The sequence below is a fragment of the Camelus dromedarius genome, chromosome 13 (genome assembly GCF_036321535.1).
Source record: "Camelus dromedarius isolate mCamDro1 chromosome 13, mCamDro1.pat, whole genome shotgun sequence".
In the NCBI taxonomy this organism is placed as follows: Eukaryota; Metazoa; Chordata; class Mammalia; order Artiodactyla; family Camelidae; genus Camelus; species Camelus dromedarius.
Genome location: NC_087448.1, coordinates 70365388 through 70382904, shown reverse-complemented (window position 1 = coordinate 70382904; position 17517 = coordinate 70365388). Strand labels below are relative to the sequence as shown.

At 54.1% G+C, this 17517-nt stretch overlaps 1 long non-coding RNA gene across 1 annotated transcript in view; it reads left to right on the top strand.

Moving 5' to 3' along the window:
- LOC135322797 (uncharacterized) overlaps window positions 1-17065 on the top strand; it is a 36623-nt gene extending 19558 nt beyond the window's left edge. The window contains exons 2-3 of the long non-coding RNA XR_010383718.1: window positions 15958-16053; window positions 16919-17065. This is a non-coding gene — a long non-coding RNA (uncharacterized LOC135322797). The remainder of the gene's footprint in view (window positions 1-15957; window positions 16054-16918) is intronic.
- Window positions 17066-17517: the final 452 nt, after the last annotated feature.

Genomic DNA, 17517 nt, shown 5'->3' with positions numbered 1-17517 from the left:
TGACTCCAAAATCAATACTTGTGGCAAAAAATTGAGTCACTCAACGCACATTTCCAGCTGAGGTCATGTGGGGTCATGGCTGCCTTCACGGCCCAGCTCTCATGCTGTGAACAAGGATCCCTTTCAAAGTCTGTTTAGGCCACACTTTCCACATTTTTGTTTTTTTTTGTTTTTTTGAGGCAAGGGGGAGTGGTTTTGCCGTTTAAAATGGCCCCAGTCAGGCTGAAGTGCTGCCCGCTGCCCCAAGTACAAGAAGGCTGTGACGTGCCGTGTGGAGAAGACGTCTGCGGTAAATGCGCTTTGCTCAGGCTTCAGTTATCCTGCTGCTGGCTGTGAGTCCAGTGTCAGTGAGTCAAAAATATATATTAACTGAGTGTCTGTAAACAAAACACACTCAGAATAAGGTTATGTCCTGAGCCACTGATGAAAGTGTGACCAGAGTCTCACAGGAAACTCAGCCTTCATTTCTCCAGGAGAGATCCGGTGTTTGTGGTGACCGAACAGAGCAGAACCACGGCAAATAATGAGAGCTGACCGCCTGACACTGTCCGTACTATTCTAAATGTTATCTTTTGAAATTTTCAGTTTAAAATATTTGTTACTGGTATTAAGAAGTCCAATTATTTTTTCACAACTGTAATATGGTTTATTAAAAATATTCAGCTAAGAGATTACATTTGAAAATTACTGATAAATAACTGTAACAATTCTAGGAAATTTGAAGTATTTATAATTATTCCCTTCAAAATCTGTATATTTTATAATATTATTTTGCAAAATGATACAGGGTTTAGACAGATAAAAATTTATCAGTCTTATTTTTAAATGGGATTCAAACTTTATAATGCGTCATTACCGCGGGATCTGTTAAAAAGGAATAAATACTAAGTGTGGTAAAACTTTGTAAACTAACGATAGAATGAATAGGTTGGAAAGCCTGACGGGTAAGTGTCGGGGAGAAGCCGCTGATGAAGACGTGTTTTTCCCCCAGTGCGCTGAATGGTTGACCTTGGGACGGTTGGTTATGACTTTTGAGGGGCAGTTCACACTTCTGAGCACACAGTAAGCTTGATCTTTGGGGGGCTACACAGTTCTATGAATGTTGGCACAGGAAGAGACGGTGTAGCCGCCACCGCAGGCAGGACACGGACCAGGATCTTCCTTGTGATGCCCCGTCACGGTCACTCTGCCCAACCTGAGCAATTACCCATCTGTCCCCCATTTCAGTAGCTGTATGTGTTTGAGGCTGTCAGATAAACACAAGCGGAAAAGACAGTTTTTCACATCCTGGACTTTGCCCATCACTCGAGCCAATCACTTAATTTTATCTCAATCCGGTTTTTCCTTCAAAATTTGGACAAATGTCGTTTCCCTGGAAACCGTCCCTTGGCCTCGGCTTGCTGTCATCAGGCCAATTGTATGTCCTTTCTCTGGGCTCCCGCAACATCCGGGGCCCCCTTCTCATCTACCTGTTTAATCTCGGTTAGATTCCAGGCTTCTTGGGAGGCAGAGATGACGCCTTATTCAAATTTCTTTCCAAATTGCCCATCATAATGTACACGTTATATGTATACACACTCGCATATGTGTGTATCATTAATTACTTATCAGACATTTAATGACTGGGTGAATAATTAGGAAGGATGTGAAGAGGGTGGCACTGCACCCCGAACTTTGGGTGTCTGGATGCTGGAGTTAAGAAAAAATTAAAGCACAACACACAGTAACTTTGAAACACAAGAATTTGAGGAAGTTTCTTAGAAAGCCATCACAGGTTCCATCATTTATTAGATATTGTAGCCCTGCACTCATGCCCATGTGGTCCGGTGCCAGCGGTTATAAGCACAACAGGAGCCCCTGCGATGCAGCCAAGGCAGGTGGGTGAGGGCAGGCTGACTTCCTCAGGCCAGAAGTTTTCAGACTATTGTCCATCTCTCAGGTCTAAGAGGGGCTTTAGAACCTCCTCCGAGGTCAGTGGGACTGGGTCGTGGGCCCAGACCCCTGCCCTCAGATTTCATCGGAGTTTTGCTTTTGTTTCAATTTGAAGAAAGAGTTCTGCTGCTTGAGAAAGTGCCAGCTGGGGCAGCTCTGCCTCAGGCGGAGCAGCCCGCGTCCGGCCGGTGCAGGCCAGCCTCTCCAGATGTGCTTCGGCTGCGGTGTCTTTCATCAGATCATTTTCTTCGGCGTTTGGTCCTATTCACAGTTGGAATCCACTCTCGTCCTTCTTTCTGGAATTCCTGCCATTAGTCTGGGTGGGTTTTTGGGGGGTTGTCATGGGAGTACGGTCTTCAGCCAACTCCCGAGACCCCCTCAATAGCCAGCAGGCACTTAGTTGCCCCCTTCCCACGTCCTTTGCAGTGAAAACCCTTCTCGGTGGATAACTGTGGTAGTGGTCAACATCCTTTCACTAACACGGCTCATTTGTACTCACAGCGTTCCTTGTGTGGCACTAAATTGTGAGGCATGTAAATAGCACAGATGGCACCACCTGAATTCCGAAGTCAGTTTCATTACTATTATGATTTAACACCTTGGCAGCTGTGATGGACTCAGCGTGTCTTTGACGCAGTGTCTGCCTCTGAGTGGGAAGGGAGGCAGGCGATCACCGTCAAAGGAGGGAGTCAGGGAGGGGAGGACGGGCAGGCTCGGGAGCAGGACCTCCTCACGAGGAGGAAGAGCAGGTTCCATGGGTGGACGTGTGTGGGGGAGGCAGTCAAGACAACTCCTGTCGGGAGAGGCTCCTCCAGCAGGAAGCCTCTGGAGGTGGAGCAGGTCTGAGTGACAACAAGATCGAGGCTGTGACCCTGCTGGTGGGCGGCTGACGCCAGGCGAAGTTGCTGGAGCTGAGGTCAGCTTGTGAGGCAGCTGCCCAGACGGGCTCCCGATGTGGCTGCTTTGGCCAGTTAGCTTTCTCCCCCAGGTGTGTTCTCGGTGCTGCAACAGGAGCCCGTCCCACTTTCTTCTTGGCAACGTTCTTGCTGGAGCCCTCTGCCCCCAGTCCTCCGCCGGCCTCCAGGCTGATGCACAGCCCCTCCCTGGAGCCCTGCCTTGCCTCTCGGGTCTGTCGGGTCCCTGATTCAAGGACCCACATCCTCCTTTCTGTACATGCCTCATTTTGGTGGAGAACATACTTCAGGAAGCTCCTGAGGAAAGGTGCATGGGAGAGCACTGTCTCAATCCGCTCTCGACTGGTGGTTGAAGGCAGTAACCGTCACCTACATTCTGAGGAGGCTGACGAGAAGCCTGACGTCTCTGTCTGCTTCTCATCAAGTCCCGAGTCTGCCCTCAGCTGCGCTCAGTCTAATCCATTAAAGGGCTCCTCTGATTTGATGCCACGTTTATTTAAAGACTAACAGAGACTTAGGCGAATAGAGCTCCTGCCCCCAGATGGGCGTGTCCTCTGTTAGGACTTGGAGGGGAGGAGGCAGCAGGTCTGGGTTTTGTGTTTGCACCTTCAGACATTCCTCCTCTCATCCTTCACCTCCGTCGGATCTCCGCTCAGACACCCCGTCTCGGGGGGCCTCCCTGTCCCCCCGCCCCTCCACCCTACCCCCGGCTTCGTGTTTCTGCAAGCGCTCGGGACCAGGTGCTGGTCCATGGGTCTTACTTGCTTTTCCTCTGATTTCCCCACAGAATGTGACCCCCTAAGGGCAGGGAGCTTTTGTTTGCTGCAACATCCCCAGCGTCTAGACCAGTGAGCAGCACGTCACAGGCACAGAGGGAAAGCAGGGGCTGGCCTGGAAGTCACCCCAATGTCCTGGGACTTGCTGGGGATGTGCACCACTCTCTGAGGTGAGGCCACGGCCCTGGCAGAGCAGGTGGGGCGGAGGGAGGCCTCCTCCAGCGTGGTTTATGCCACACATCCTGGGCGGGTCGATCAGGTGACACCCACTGACGTTTAATGACCGGTTAGTGCTGTGTTAGGGCTGGCGGGCAGTAGGCTGGGCCCGGGGAGGGGAGTTGGGGGGGCGGTCAGATGGTCCTCGTCCTCGTGTCTGCGCCACCTGCCCGCCTGCCTCCCTCCCTCTGCGCCACGGGCAGGGCACACGCTGCTGTGCTGTCTTTAGAGAAGAAATGAGTCTCAGAGAGGCTGGGTGACATTCCAAAGCCCCAGAACCAGTGGGACCAGCCCTGGGCCCTCTGACCCCACTCTGCCAGAGGAGACCTGGTGCCAGCTCCAGCCGGTGCTGCCACCTGAAACCGTCTGGCAAATTGCCTTTGGGGCGCAGGACCCTGGCTGCCCACTTCTGATCAAAGATAACCCAGTGTAGCCAGATAAAAACATGCTAAAGGATGATAAAAGGGCTGATCCCAAAGGAGGAATCACACACGTGTCACCTGCGAGCGCCCAGCATCTGCTAGAATGGTTCTGGGGCTTCGAGTGCATTTCTTCCTGAGAGCTGCACGGAGGACGGCAGTGACATTCCCATCCTGCAGATGGAGAAACCGAGGCTCAGAGGGGCTCCGTTACCTGCCTCGGTCCCCACTGCTCCAGGGGGCCAGGCTTTGACCTGAGATCTGTCTGGCGCCAAAGTGGCCCCTGCACAACAGCAGAGTGACTCTAAGTCGGGGTTATGTGTTTGGCTCTTTCCTCTCCTGCTTTATCAACGCTCAAGAACCCCAGGAGAAGCGTGTGGCTGGAGGACAGACTCTGCCCTAGGCCGGAGCCCGGGCCAGGCCTCAAACACAGAGCGTGGGTCTCTCGTGCCCGTGGGGTTTGGGTGTCGTCTGCCTCTTTCCCCACATTCTCTTGCTTGGAGCCTCTTTCTACTCGCTCCATCCAGTGGACGTGCCCCTTGAGGGGGAGCCCTGCTGTTACCCGGGCGGACTGGACGCTGGTGAGACGAGAATTAGGAGACATGCACTTAAAGCGGACGGTCGTGCTGGGGAGTGTTGACCCCAGTGGCTTTTGGACAACGTGCTTCACGTCGGCTGGTTGTTTTCAGTGCTGAGCGCAGCCCAGGAGGTCCTGCCAGGGCCCGCCCACAGTGGGACTTCTGACGTAGCCCTGCTGATGGGCTTCATGACAGGGAACGTCCTTGTGTGAGTTTCAGCCACCGATACTCACAGGATCTGGCTGGGAAGACTGATTGGGAAGACGGTGCGGGCGCTGCAGGAGGGGTGTTTGGGTGACTGAGTAAGGTGTGCGAGGCCTTCTGAGTCCGTTCTGAACGCAGAGCTCAGGTGACATGCCAACTGCAGGGCTTGCCAAGGGGCCCAGCCTTTCCCCAGCAACCCTGGTGGATACTTTATTTCTGGGGAAAACGCCATGTGCTTCTGATTGTCATTCATAACACCATCGACAGGCTGTTTCATATGAAACGGTTCCTTTTATCACATGTAACTTCTATCACTTGGATACTTTGGGAAACAGTTAATAAAAATTTAGCTAGTGTCTTACACTCGGACACAGTGTTGGGAGCTATAAGATGGCACAGACCTTTAAAGGGTTCAGCTCAGGAGACGGAAGACACACACACACACACACACACACACACACACACACACACCCCACCCTCAGTCGGAGTGGTTCTTTGGCTTTGTCTACGATTATTACACGGTCAGAAAGATCCTCCTCCTTGGGAAAAAAATCGATGTCCTCAGTGACACATCTGGTGGACCAAATGCTGAGGTCCTGCCCTCGGGATTTCTGCCAGCACTGAGCTGGCTTTCTCCACCCTCCCCAGCTTTCTGAGAGGTGTTTCAATCTCTAACATCTGACCCATCCTGTGGGATCAGGGGCAATCTCTCAAAGAATTGGGATCAACACACTCTGTCCACACTGGGGCTGGCGGGCGGGCCGCGCACGGGTGGGGGACGCTGGGTGCCTGGGCTGGGACCCGGGGGTGCACTGGAGATGCACTTGCAGGCTCTTGGAGGAGAACTTCTTTGGAGGGGGTGCGTGGGTTAAGAGGGAAGCAACGAGTCTCCGGATGGGGCTTCTGAGTGGATCTCTTGTTCTTTCATGAACACCTGAGTCAGTTCCCCAGACCTCTCGGGAGACCGCCTTCATCCAAGCTAATCAACCAGCCGGCTCGGCCTGAGACCACCCCCAGGTCCATGGGAGTGAGAGGAGGAGGGGTGGAGACAGTCCGCAAGGAAGCTCGTGCACTTTGATCAGAGGACAGGGCCCCCAACCAGAGCCTGTGGGTTTGGAATTCCACACAGAAGCGGGACCCCTGGTTTCACCCCAGCGATTGTATCTACAGACATGATGGCCCGAACATCAGAGATGCAGGAGGCATTGTCGGACGCTCCCAGGGGGTCGCTCCCGTGAGGTCAGAGTCGGGGACCAGCAGCTCTGCCACCGGAACCCAGGGCCTGTGTGAGGAGGTGAGCAGTCTGGGTGCCCCAGGAACCCGAGGGCCTCGCTCTGTTCCGACACAGCCTGGTGGGAACCGGGTGGTGACCCGCACCATCAGAGGTGAATCATGCCCGTGCCTCACTGTTTGAAAGATGGGATTCACATAATATGTTACTAATATTTTTAACAAGGTAAGTATGACTATTTTCCTTGTTCTTAGAGACAAACCAACGATCTCTGGAAAATCTGCTCAGGTAGGTCAGGCCATCCTCAGGGAGGCTGGACAGGGCTGCGTCACCGGGCTGTAACACGTCATGTTGAGGGGCCTCCATCGCCCGTTATCTGTGAGGACTTGCTGAATCCTGAGCCAGGGCCTGAGACGGTCAGCTCTGAGTTTTCAGGGAATGTCTGCGGAACCGTGAGGGGGTGGGCAGCTGGAGGCGGCTGCGACGTTTGGGGACAGAGGACCTGCACCTGAGGGGGTTGCAGAGGGAGCGTGGGGTGGAGGGCCTGCACCTGAGGGGGGGGTGGAGGGAGCGTGGGGCGGAGGGCCTACACCTGAGGGGGGGGTGGAGGGAGCGTGGGGCAGAGGGCCTGCACCTGAGGGGGGTGGAGGGAGCGTGGGGCGGAGGGCGTGCACTCACTTGGGCACTCATGGAATAAGCCCGGGTGATGACTGAGAAGCAGAGATAACGGAGGTGTGACAGGTGGGGGGGACACCCCAGCTGGGGACTCGGGGGTGGGGCTGGAGGGGTGGCACTGGGTCTTGGTGGCACTGAGTCTGGGGCACCCACATGTATCAGCCTGACTGGGACGGCTTTAGAGGGTGACAGTATGTAGCCGGCAGGTGACTTTGTGGCTATAGGAGAGGGGTTCCAAGGGTGGGTGTGAGGACGGGAGGGAGAGCTGAGAGAGGAGAGCTTGAGAAGGAAAATGGGGCCGTTTCCAGCAACTCTGTTCTTGGGTCAGAAACAGGAGTAAAACCCCCATCGCCTCAAGGTCCCCAGAACAGCAGTTTCTCTCCCTACTTAGCTGAGCGCCTCACGTCTCACTGAGCATCTCACATTTCACTGGTAACTGTCTTTCCTTGTGCCTTTTAATGCTTTAAATTACACCAAATGCTTTTCGCAAATGGGTGAGGCATACATTACAAATTATAAGTAAAAATATCAGTTTCTTGATTCTGGTGGATTTTATGCCTTTGTTCCTAAATGTGATGCCTAGAAGGGCCTTGTGTGGAGTTCTGGTTATACCCCAAAGGAGCCTCAGCTGCACAAAGACTCCCAAAGTTGGGGTGAGACGCACCCGGGGCCTGGGCTCATCACATAAATCACCCTCGTGCAGCCCTGCTGAACTGGAGGTGTCGCCTGCATACACGTCCCAATGTCAGAACCCAGACTGTTCTCTTGCAGCAGAAAGCAAGCGCCTGAAGCCGGCGGTGTGTGGAAGTGCAGATTCGTGCGGTGTGGCTGGTGCGGCCACCTGTGTCGGGGCTGGGGACCTGTGCCCTGTGTGGTCTGGCTGGTGCAGCCACCTATGTCAGGGCTGGGGACCTGTGCCCCATGCGGTGTGGCTGGTGCGGCCACCTGTGTCAGGGCTGGGGACCTGTGCCCCATACGGTGTGGCTGGTGCGGCCACCTGTGTTGGGGCTGGGGACCTGTGCCCCGTGCATGGGGGACGCGTGGTCCCTTCTGCAGTCTGGGCAGCAGCCACATGCGTCCCTCTCAATCGGACCACGCACATTTCAAAGCACTTTCCTCTACTGTTGAGAAAGAGGGGGCTTGCTGCAGACCCAGGGGGATACCCAGGCCTGAGTTTCTTCCCTAACTCCCCACCTCTGTCGCCTTATCTCCTAGTTAAGTTTGCTTCACAGACAAGGACGGCCTGGGCTTTGGAGTAGACCCCCAAGGGCCTGCTTGTGGCCCCTGCTCTACTGACTCTGCTCCCCGTAGGATGAACCCCACCAACACTGAGACCCCAAGAACCTGGAATTCCCCTAGTGGGAAGCATTAAACCCCAAGACAGTTCAGATAAATTCTTCCTGCAAAGCATGTTCAGCCCCTTCCACTTCCTGCTTCTGCAGGTAAGAAACTCTGAAGCCACCGCTGTTCACTAACAGGTAAAAAGCTGGAAAACTGAAAAATTTAGAGCCTTGAGAGAAGGGAGGACACGGGGAAAACCAGTGCCCCCCCGAAGTAGGAGAGACCAGCAGGAGAAGCAACTTACCGGAGCAGAAACCCAGAGGCGGGAGGCCGTGGGACCACGCGGAGGTGAAGCCCCGCGCTGTGCTTTACGCTGGGCCTCCCTGGCGTCTCAGCCTCCAAAACTCCAGGGTAGCCGGTCAGGAGGAATGTCCCGGAGCAACCCCCACGTGCTCCCTGCACGGGAAGGAAACGGAACCACTTGGAAACACACCTGAGCGTTTGGTTCCTCTTAACAAGGCCTGATTGCAGGGAAACTAGGAGAAATCAACAAATACTTTAAAAGAAAATAAAAACACAACTTATCGAAGTGTGGGGGATACAGCAAAAGCAGTGCTTGGAGAGGACCTTACAGACTTGAATGCGTAGACTAGAAAAGAAGAAAGACCCAAAGTCAACTGTCTAAGCTGCCACCTTAGGAAGCTAGAAGAAAACAGCAATCAAACCCAAAGCGGGAGGGAGAAAGGGAGCCAGAACAACCAGAGCGGAGTCGGCGACACCAAACACGGGAAACCAACTGAACAACCAGAGCGGAGCCGGCGGCACCGAACACGGGACACCAACTGAACAACCAGAGCGGAGTCAGCGACACCGAACCCGGGACGCAAACTGAACAACCAGAGCGGAGTCGGAGACACCGAACCCGGGAAACCAACTGAACAACCAGAGCGGAGTCGGAGACACCGAACCCGGGAAACCAACTGAACAACCAGAGGGGAGTCAGTGACACTGAACATGGGAAACCAACAGAATAAACCGACAAAACCAAAAACTGGTGTTTGAAAGGGTGGATCAAAATCAATTAGCTTCTAAGAAAAAAAGGGAGGACATACATTTCTAGCACCAGAAATGGAAGAGGGCCACCACTGAAGGTCCCAAGTATGCAGAAAGAATGATCAACACGACCGTGAACAACTGCGAATTCTGTGGACAGCCCGGTGCCCACAAACTTGATAAAACTTACATTAAATTAAAACAACGAATGTGGTTTACAAACTCTCTTTGTTATCAAATGTCAGAAGCCATCTGATAATGATTTCTCTTCTGAGTCCTCCCGCTAGGAACACAGCCTTTTACGTAGTGTCGCCTTTGTTTTAGTGGAAACTCCAGCGCAAGGAGAGAGAGAAAACAAGGGGAAAAGGAAGCTCCTAGGCTTCGTGTCGAAGCTTAACCTGAAGACAAACCTGCAGCAAGCTGGGCGGAGAGCGTAGGAGCAGAAAGCAGCAACGACGCGAGAAAAGACAGGACGAAAAACGCTTTCTCAGAATGATCACTTTTAAACATCAGACCTTTCTTCCTCTGGAGACATTCACACACAAGCACCTGTCCCAGTCCCTGTTTTCCACTCTTTTGGGCATAATCCCTGGCAGTAGAATCGCTGGATCATGTTTGTTTCACTTTCCGAGGTGCCACCAGGCAGGTTCCCTTTCACATTCACTCCTGCCATGTACGAGGATTCCAATTTTTCCGAATCCTCAAAAAACAATCATGCTAATGGGTGAGAACTGAATTGCACACCCAAGAATAGCTAAAATGGCAGATTTTGTTACATATGTATTTACCACAACTGAAGAAGTAACACAAAACCAAGGAATTGTACACTTTAAATGGGTGAACTGTTTGGTACGTAAATTGCGTCTCAATAAAGCTGTTTAAAAAAAAAGACGTAAAAGCAATAATTGGGTGAAACAAAGGTCTGCTCTTGCTGGACTTCCCGCGCGTGGCCTGCGCGACGGGGGCGGGCGGGGCTGCTCCCGGGCCCCCCGGCACACAGCGGCCTCGCCTGGGCCCCGGGGGTTGCCCGGCTCCAGCAGTGCATTCGCTTTCACAGATACTGCTGAGTCAGGCAGAAGTGTCCACATCCATCTGTATTTTGCTTGGTTTCTGCTTTCTTACAAAAAAGGACAATCGAGACAAAAAAGCAATAGGTCCAATTACTGCTCTTCATTTCACCCCAAAGCAAAACAGGATGAGTTCCCAGTTGCTGTTTGGATGGAAAGCAATGCAGGTCTGATATGACGTCCTCTTCATAAAAGAGGGGCTGGAAATGCCCCAGAGAAAGGCACTTTTCTCCAAGGGTGAGGACTCTGCCTGCGAGGGGTTGGTGTCAGTCACTGCAGGGTCTGGGGACAGACCCAGGCCCTGGTCCCAAGAGTGTCCCCTTGTCAGACCGCCGGCTGCAGGATCCCCTAGCGTGCTTGTAATTCTGGGGGCAACATCAGGAGTCTGCGTATCTAGCCAGCGCCCCGTCATCTCCCACCTGGAGAACCTGGTGTGGGTGCTTCCCCTCTGACCCGCACTAGGCACACAGTGGCTTGGTGGCTTGGAGGGACAACACGACTAGGGTGCACTGGCAGGATGCTCGTGGACAGGTGACCCAGCTGGAGGGCCCCCCGCCCGCCACCTGCCCCCCACCTGCCTCCCGCCTGCCTCCCGCCTGCCTGGTTCCTGATCCGATCCGACTGGAACAACAGGAGGGCGGGCCAGGCTGTGTTCCTGACCTGCCCTGGGCCCCAAGCATCTCCACCTCAGCTTAGGTCCGGGGCTGTGTCCCACCGGGCAGGCTGCCTGTCCCCAGGAGGCAGCCCTGGAAAGAACGTGTCCAAACCCCAAACTGGCGTGGAGCAGGACTGCAAACACAAAGGCTCGACCTCCTCGCCCGTTTCCCTCTTCAGTCGCCCCTGGAGGTGCTCCACGTCCCAGCAGAAGTTTTCTGGGATGTGAACCTATGAATCATCCAGGCGCCTGCTGACTGTGGACAGTTTCACTTTTATGAATGTCATTTAAAAACTCATTTTTTTAGTTTCTTTATTTTTATTTATTTATGATTGTATTCTTTAATTATTTTTGGCAGGGGGAGGTAATCATATTTATTTATTTTTAGTAGAGGGACTGGGGGGTTGCACCCAAGACCTCATAAAAACTCATTTATTCAACAGATGTTCTGACATCCTGCTTGTGAGGTACTCAACGAAGCACTCAGTATTCTGAACGAGGCAGATGTGGGTGGCGGGTGTAGACAAGGGGACCGAGTATCCGCCGTGTGCGGGTGCAGAACCGTGTGAAGAGGGGGTAGGGTGCCTGCAGAGCCCTTGGGGTGGGGGCGGGGACTGGTGAACTGTGTCTCGAGGACTCAGGAGAGAACTGCTGGAGGAAGTCACATTAGACCGTGGTCTGAAGGTTGAGCAGATTTTAATCCAAATGGCCTTAGGCCAGACAATTTCTCGAAACAAGAGTTCACTAAACAGCTCTCTTTACCTGTCTCTTTGCCCTCTGAGTTAGAAAGATTTTCTAAAGGAACAATTACCTAAAGGCGAAACCCATCAAGAGGAACCTTAGGGACTCAGATCGTGGATTCACGAGAGACAGTTCAACGGGTAAAGGACGCGAATCCTCGGGGCGCCACTTGCTTCCGCAGGAGCGGGGCTGTTTCCTTTTTTGGTACCATCATGTCTCTCGCCTTCAGAGGAGCAGGTAACAATAGTCTTTATGAGTTTGTAATTTTTTTAAAAAAGAATTAGCTGTTTTAGGACACTGGACTATTCCCTGTTGGTGACACGCTCTCTCTGGGGAGCAGTTTATCCCCAAGGGAAGGAGCCCCACCAAGGGGAGCACGTGAAGTCACACATGGAGTTGCTTTCACAGCCGCTCTTTATTTATGAGGGAAATATGAGCAGCAACTTCAGAGTTGAGTCCATGATTATTAAAAAAACCCACCAAACTGAAAGGCCAAAGACACACAGTCCCTCTGAAACAGCTTCTCCAAGATGCATATCTTACTCCTCGTGCTCAAAAAAAATGCTAAGAACAAAGAAATGAAAGAAAAGCCGCCACCATCTCCAAGCGTAATCTGACCGCCTTCTATGAAACGCGACTCATTGGCCTCTGCGTCTTTGCTCTCAGACGTCAGAATGCCCGTTTATTAACCCACTTGTCACAGTTTTTCCTTTCTCAGCATCGTTCTGAGAAACACCGAAGACCTGGTGACCACAGTCCACCAAGGAGCTCGCCAAGTAGAAACGCCAAACGCTTAGGCCCTGTTTTGCATCAATGACCACAAAACCCTGAAAACCAGGAAAGTGATGAATAAGCATCGGCAGTAGCTGCGCTGGGAAGTCGCAGAACCACGTCTGCAGGGCCGTGGGCCCAGATACGCCCGTCCCTGCAGACGAAACGGGGAATGGTCCGGAGGGTGGGCTTCTCCCCGAATCCCGTGTTTCATTGATCATCGATTCAAGAATATCGATGAAGCGAAAGTCTGTTTGGCCATCGAGAACTTCAGTCAACACATTCTTGTGAATGACAGGTTGTTCTGTTGGTGTTTTCGCTGGTGTAAATCTTCCTAAATTGGCTCTTGAATGAAACGGAGGGCCCAAGCTTGGGAGAGCCCAGGGAAAGGCAGCCGTGAAGCCCCTGCTCCCTGGGGTGCTGTGCAGGTGAGGTGCAGTAACGCCGTGGGGCCGGCTCTGAGCACCACACACACTTCCCTGGAGCCCCGAGCTGTCCTCAGGGAGATGCAGTTGGAAGTCGCCCTCACAGGTGACGAGACTGATTCACTCAGAATCCACAGGTGATGCAAGTTTAAGGCCGGGGTCTGCAGCGTGCTCTTGGCCACCCTGGCTGCTGTTTCTCAGGGAGGTTAGCCGTCAGATGGAGTGGAAACAGGTCTCTGGCTCCAGTGTTGGTTCTGGTGCCAGTCCATCTTCTGGCTGGATGGCCTTTGGGCACTCAGTTCTTAAGAATTCCCTTCTCCTCCGGCTAAACATCCCCGGGCCTTCCAAGCTCCTCAGACACCAGAAAGGCCAAGCCTGTTTGTCATCTGCTTGCCCAGGACACAGGCGGGGACAGCTTCAGCCGGGGGCACAGCCCAGCCACGACCGGGGCGCAGGGCAGAGGGAACTTACACGCAGTGACGGAATCAGGGGGTGGGGGGGCCACGGTCCAAAGTCACCGGCAGGACTCAAATGGCGTCCACTGAAAGCGTGCTTTCCTCTGACACGCTGCACCGTAATTGTGCAGCTGGTCTCACGAGCGTGAGTGCAGGACGCGCTGTGGCCGCTCACAGAGCACAGCCTGATAAATCCAGCACAGAGTTCTAATCTCTCTTAGTATTCAAATCCCGTTCGCTTAGTCTCTTGTGTTTCTAGCTGTTGGCGTGTGCAGCCCCACACGGTGGGAAGAACTTAGTTCAAGGTCATCCTAATTCAAGGTCATCCGAACCTGGGTTCAAATTCTAGTTCTGCCGCTTACCAGCCATGCAATCCTGGGCGGCCAAGGCACGCACCTCACCCCGGGGGGCCTTCCTGGGCGTGGCTCTCGAAGAGCAGAGAGAGCACCTCCACACCTGGGGTTGGCCGGAGTCTGGGGAGGCAGAAACGGAGGTGGGGGGAGTCTGCTCGGAGGGCAAAGCGTGACCAGAGGAGACCAGAAGAGGGGTTCCAGAAGCTGCCGGGGGGGGTGGGGACACCACTTTCTGGAACCGGCTTCCCCAGCATGGATGAAATCACACCATGACCCCCGAGCCCCGGACACCACTGTCATTTGAGGGCACACTCCTCAGGCCACTGTCCCAACACAGATGAGGGGCCACCCAAGAGTCCTGAGCTGGGTCAGGAGCATTCCGGTCCCAGCGGACCCGCTGAGCTGGTGTCTGGTGTACACACGTCAGTCTCGGGGGGCTTCACAGCGGGTGTTGTCCCAGAGGGGGGCCACTCTGGGACCCTCCATGCTCACCCTTGGGGGGAGGCCTCCTGAGGACCCCCGATTCCTGGGTGGATGCCAGCCCCCTCTCCTCTCCCTTGGACCTGCAGCTCGCTGCCCTTTTCCTGCCTGTAAAGATGGAAACACCTCGGGAGACAGGGACACCACGTCCTTGGTGCAGCTCTGGACGCCGGGCACCCAGGCACCCGGGCACCCTCACCCCACCAGCACCACCGCTGTCCAAACAGCCCCCTGAGGACCGGGCCCGGGCACACGGACCCCTCCCAGCGGCATCGCACCCCCCCACTGCCGCCCCGGCCCTGCGTGCAGCACTTACCGCCCTCGCTTCGTCACACCGTCATCCTCCGTCGGCACTGCTCGGTGGCCCGCGTGGTTCTGGAGGGCATCGGGCTGGGGTCCCGATGGAGCGTATTTACACATCTCCCTGGTCTTCCCGGCAAGCCTATCGAAAACAGAAACCGTTTAGGGCGACAGGACCCTTTTTTCCCCAAACAGGATGCACATCAGCTACGTGTGTTTGTAGAGGGCCTCGTTAGAATTCTGTCATAGAACGTTTCCAAGATAAACGTAAACACAGGATAGGGTTTTAAAAATCCATTTTTGAAAATTAGATCCACACGTTCCGAAGTCTGGCCTTTCCAGTTCTTCCCTGTTTCCTACGATTGTCTCTAAAAGTTCATAGTGATGGGGTTACCCTGGCCGCAGGGACGCCCCGACTGCAGCCTGTCCAGCCAGGGGGCTTCGGCTGTTTTAGAGCTGCTTCAGACTCTGTTAAAATCTCTTTAAACCCCGATTTTAATGAGAAAAACAAAACCCCGACATTCCCTTTTCCCCTCGGATCTACCTGCTAAGGCCATCCTGGCATACTTTGCTTCTTTCCTTTTTTTTAAAGAAAATTCACTCCATTATTTTTATAAATGTTGCTGGAGTTTGTGATATAAAGTACAAAAACGCAGCCCCTAGAAAGGTGGAGCTTTAATTACCCACTTCCACTCCCAGAGATGACGGCTGTTGACACGGCGTGAGCGTTACACAGGCCGCCCCCAGACAGAGAGAACTTGGGACGGAGGGAGCGAAACACACTCAACTGTCATTATCAATGAGAGTATTCAATTTGTTTTTTCTGAATTTAATAGAAGAAAATTAAACTGAAGGAGCTTTGAAACTCAGAAGTTACTTTGAGAGATCCTCTTTCCTAAAAATCACCCTCAGTTGAAACGGAGAAATTACGAGATTTAGAGGAAAGGGGTCGGTATTGCTGGTTCTTCAAAGGGTGTGTTCCGGTTTTGGAGTGTTTGTCGACCCTCGGCTTCGAGAGGTAACAGAAGCCCTTTCGCGTACCCCCCTCCCTGCCCCCCGTTTTGCGGCCACGTTCTGCTCTGCCCTGTGCAGGCTGTCGCTCCCCACGCCGTGGTCAGCAGCGCGGCTGCGGGCCTGCTCGCGGGCGGCCCTGGGAGCATGGCTGCTCCACCGCGGCCCTTCCCCACCTGCTCCCCGCTGCCCTGGGGTCCCCGGGGATGCCTGGGGCCGCCCGTGTCTCTGGCCCTGGCTGCTGCTGTGGGCACATTAGACGTCAGACGGATTTGTTTTTGCCTTGTAGGTGTTTTGATTCTTCTGCCTGATGCCTTAAGAATTCATTCTCCACCTTGAAATGCAACAGCTTAACTCTGTATCAGAATTTCTTGAAATGTGGTTCTTTTGATACAAAGTTCTGTTCTTTCTCTTTTTCAGGAAAATGTTTCTTGTGTTACGTCTTTGACTGCATCTTCTGTACGGGGCAGGGAGCCCGGGGGTCGGCGGTCCGGGAGCTCAGACTTCCTCCTTCAGGTGAGGGGCCAGGGGTCACACAAGGCTGATCAGAAGGGTGAGAAAGGGGCAATCTGATTCCAAAGACAATGAAGGGCAGTGGGCTCGGAGGTCTCCGACGGCGCCATACGGAGGGCACTGCCTTGTTCCACACACACACTCTCACACGTACACACACACGTACACACACTCACACACAAACACACACACTCGCACACACACACACTCACATACACACACATACACGCAGTACACCCACACATACACACATACACAGACTCACACACATACACACCCATACACACTTTTAAAAGTTTTGGAGTCACTGCTGCAGAGCTGCTGTCCCCCCATAACGCCAAGAGTGGCCCCCCACACAGGACGTCGGTCCGCTGGCAGTCCCCCACGGGCCCAGGGCGGGGGGTGGTGAGGAGCAGTGGCTTCTGGAAACACAAGGATATGCGTGTCCACATGGAGAAAGGCCCAGACCCCCAGGGGTCAGGGCGGTGGCACTGATGGTCCCTGCCGGCGTCCTGGGGCCAGCTGGGAACAGAGGGAGGCCGCTGACCAACGTGGCATGTGACTTCTGCCTCTTCCTCCGGCCTTTTCCTAGGCAAGGCCCTGTGTTGACCTTCCCGTGCCTTCAGGGGGCTGCTGTTCACAATTCTGAGGGGTCTGATACGGGGACGTCCCACTGTTTGCAGTAAGAGGTGTGCGTGTCTGTGTGTCTGTGTGTGCGTGTGTGTGCGTGTGTGGACACCTCAGAGGACGCAGGTGGAGACGGTTGCCAGTGTGCATGGTGGGGAGAGGACCCACCTGGAGCGCGCAGCCCGAGTCCAAGGGCAGCAGAAACTGCTCACAGGAAACCTCGCCTCATTTCCACACCCAGGAAAAGCTGCCCGGAGCCACCTCCACGGCCCCCGGCCGGCGCCCTGTGCGGGTCTGAGCAGGTGGCCTCCACTGGAGAAGCGCGTGGGGAACGTGCCCCACGTAGAGAACAGGCGCCCACCCCCCCAAGGCCACCTTCTCGCCGGTGACCCCAGGCAAGTTACTTCACTTCTCTGGGCCCTGGATTTCTCATCCTTAATTGGGGTAATTTTACCCACCCCACCCACCTCCCAGCGCTGTTGTGAAAGGGTGAGCTGGGTGCTAAATCACCAGAGCAGTGCAGTTTTTATTACTATTATTAATCCTAATAACAGCCTTGCCAGGCAGGCAGGACACAAAGTCATTTTGCAAATGAGGAGAGAGGGTCGGGCAGGCCTGGGCTGAGTCACCAGCTGCCTGGGGGGACGGAGCCGGAACCCGGGCTGCGGGAACCTGGTCCAGTGCTGCCTTCCCTCTCATGCAGGTGACCGTCAGCTGACATTTGACTCCTGGGTGATAATTGAGATGTAGTCAGGGCTGCGAGGGTTAGATCTTCATTCTCTCCTACACCTGACACGAGGCTTGGAGCCATGTATTCAGTTCCTTCCATGATTGTTTTTC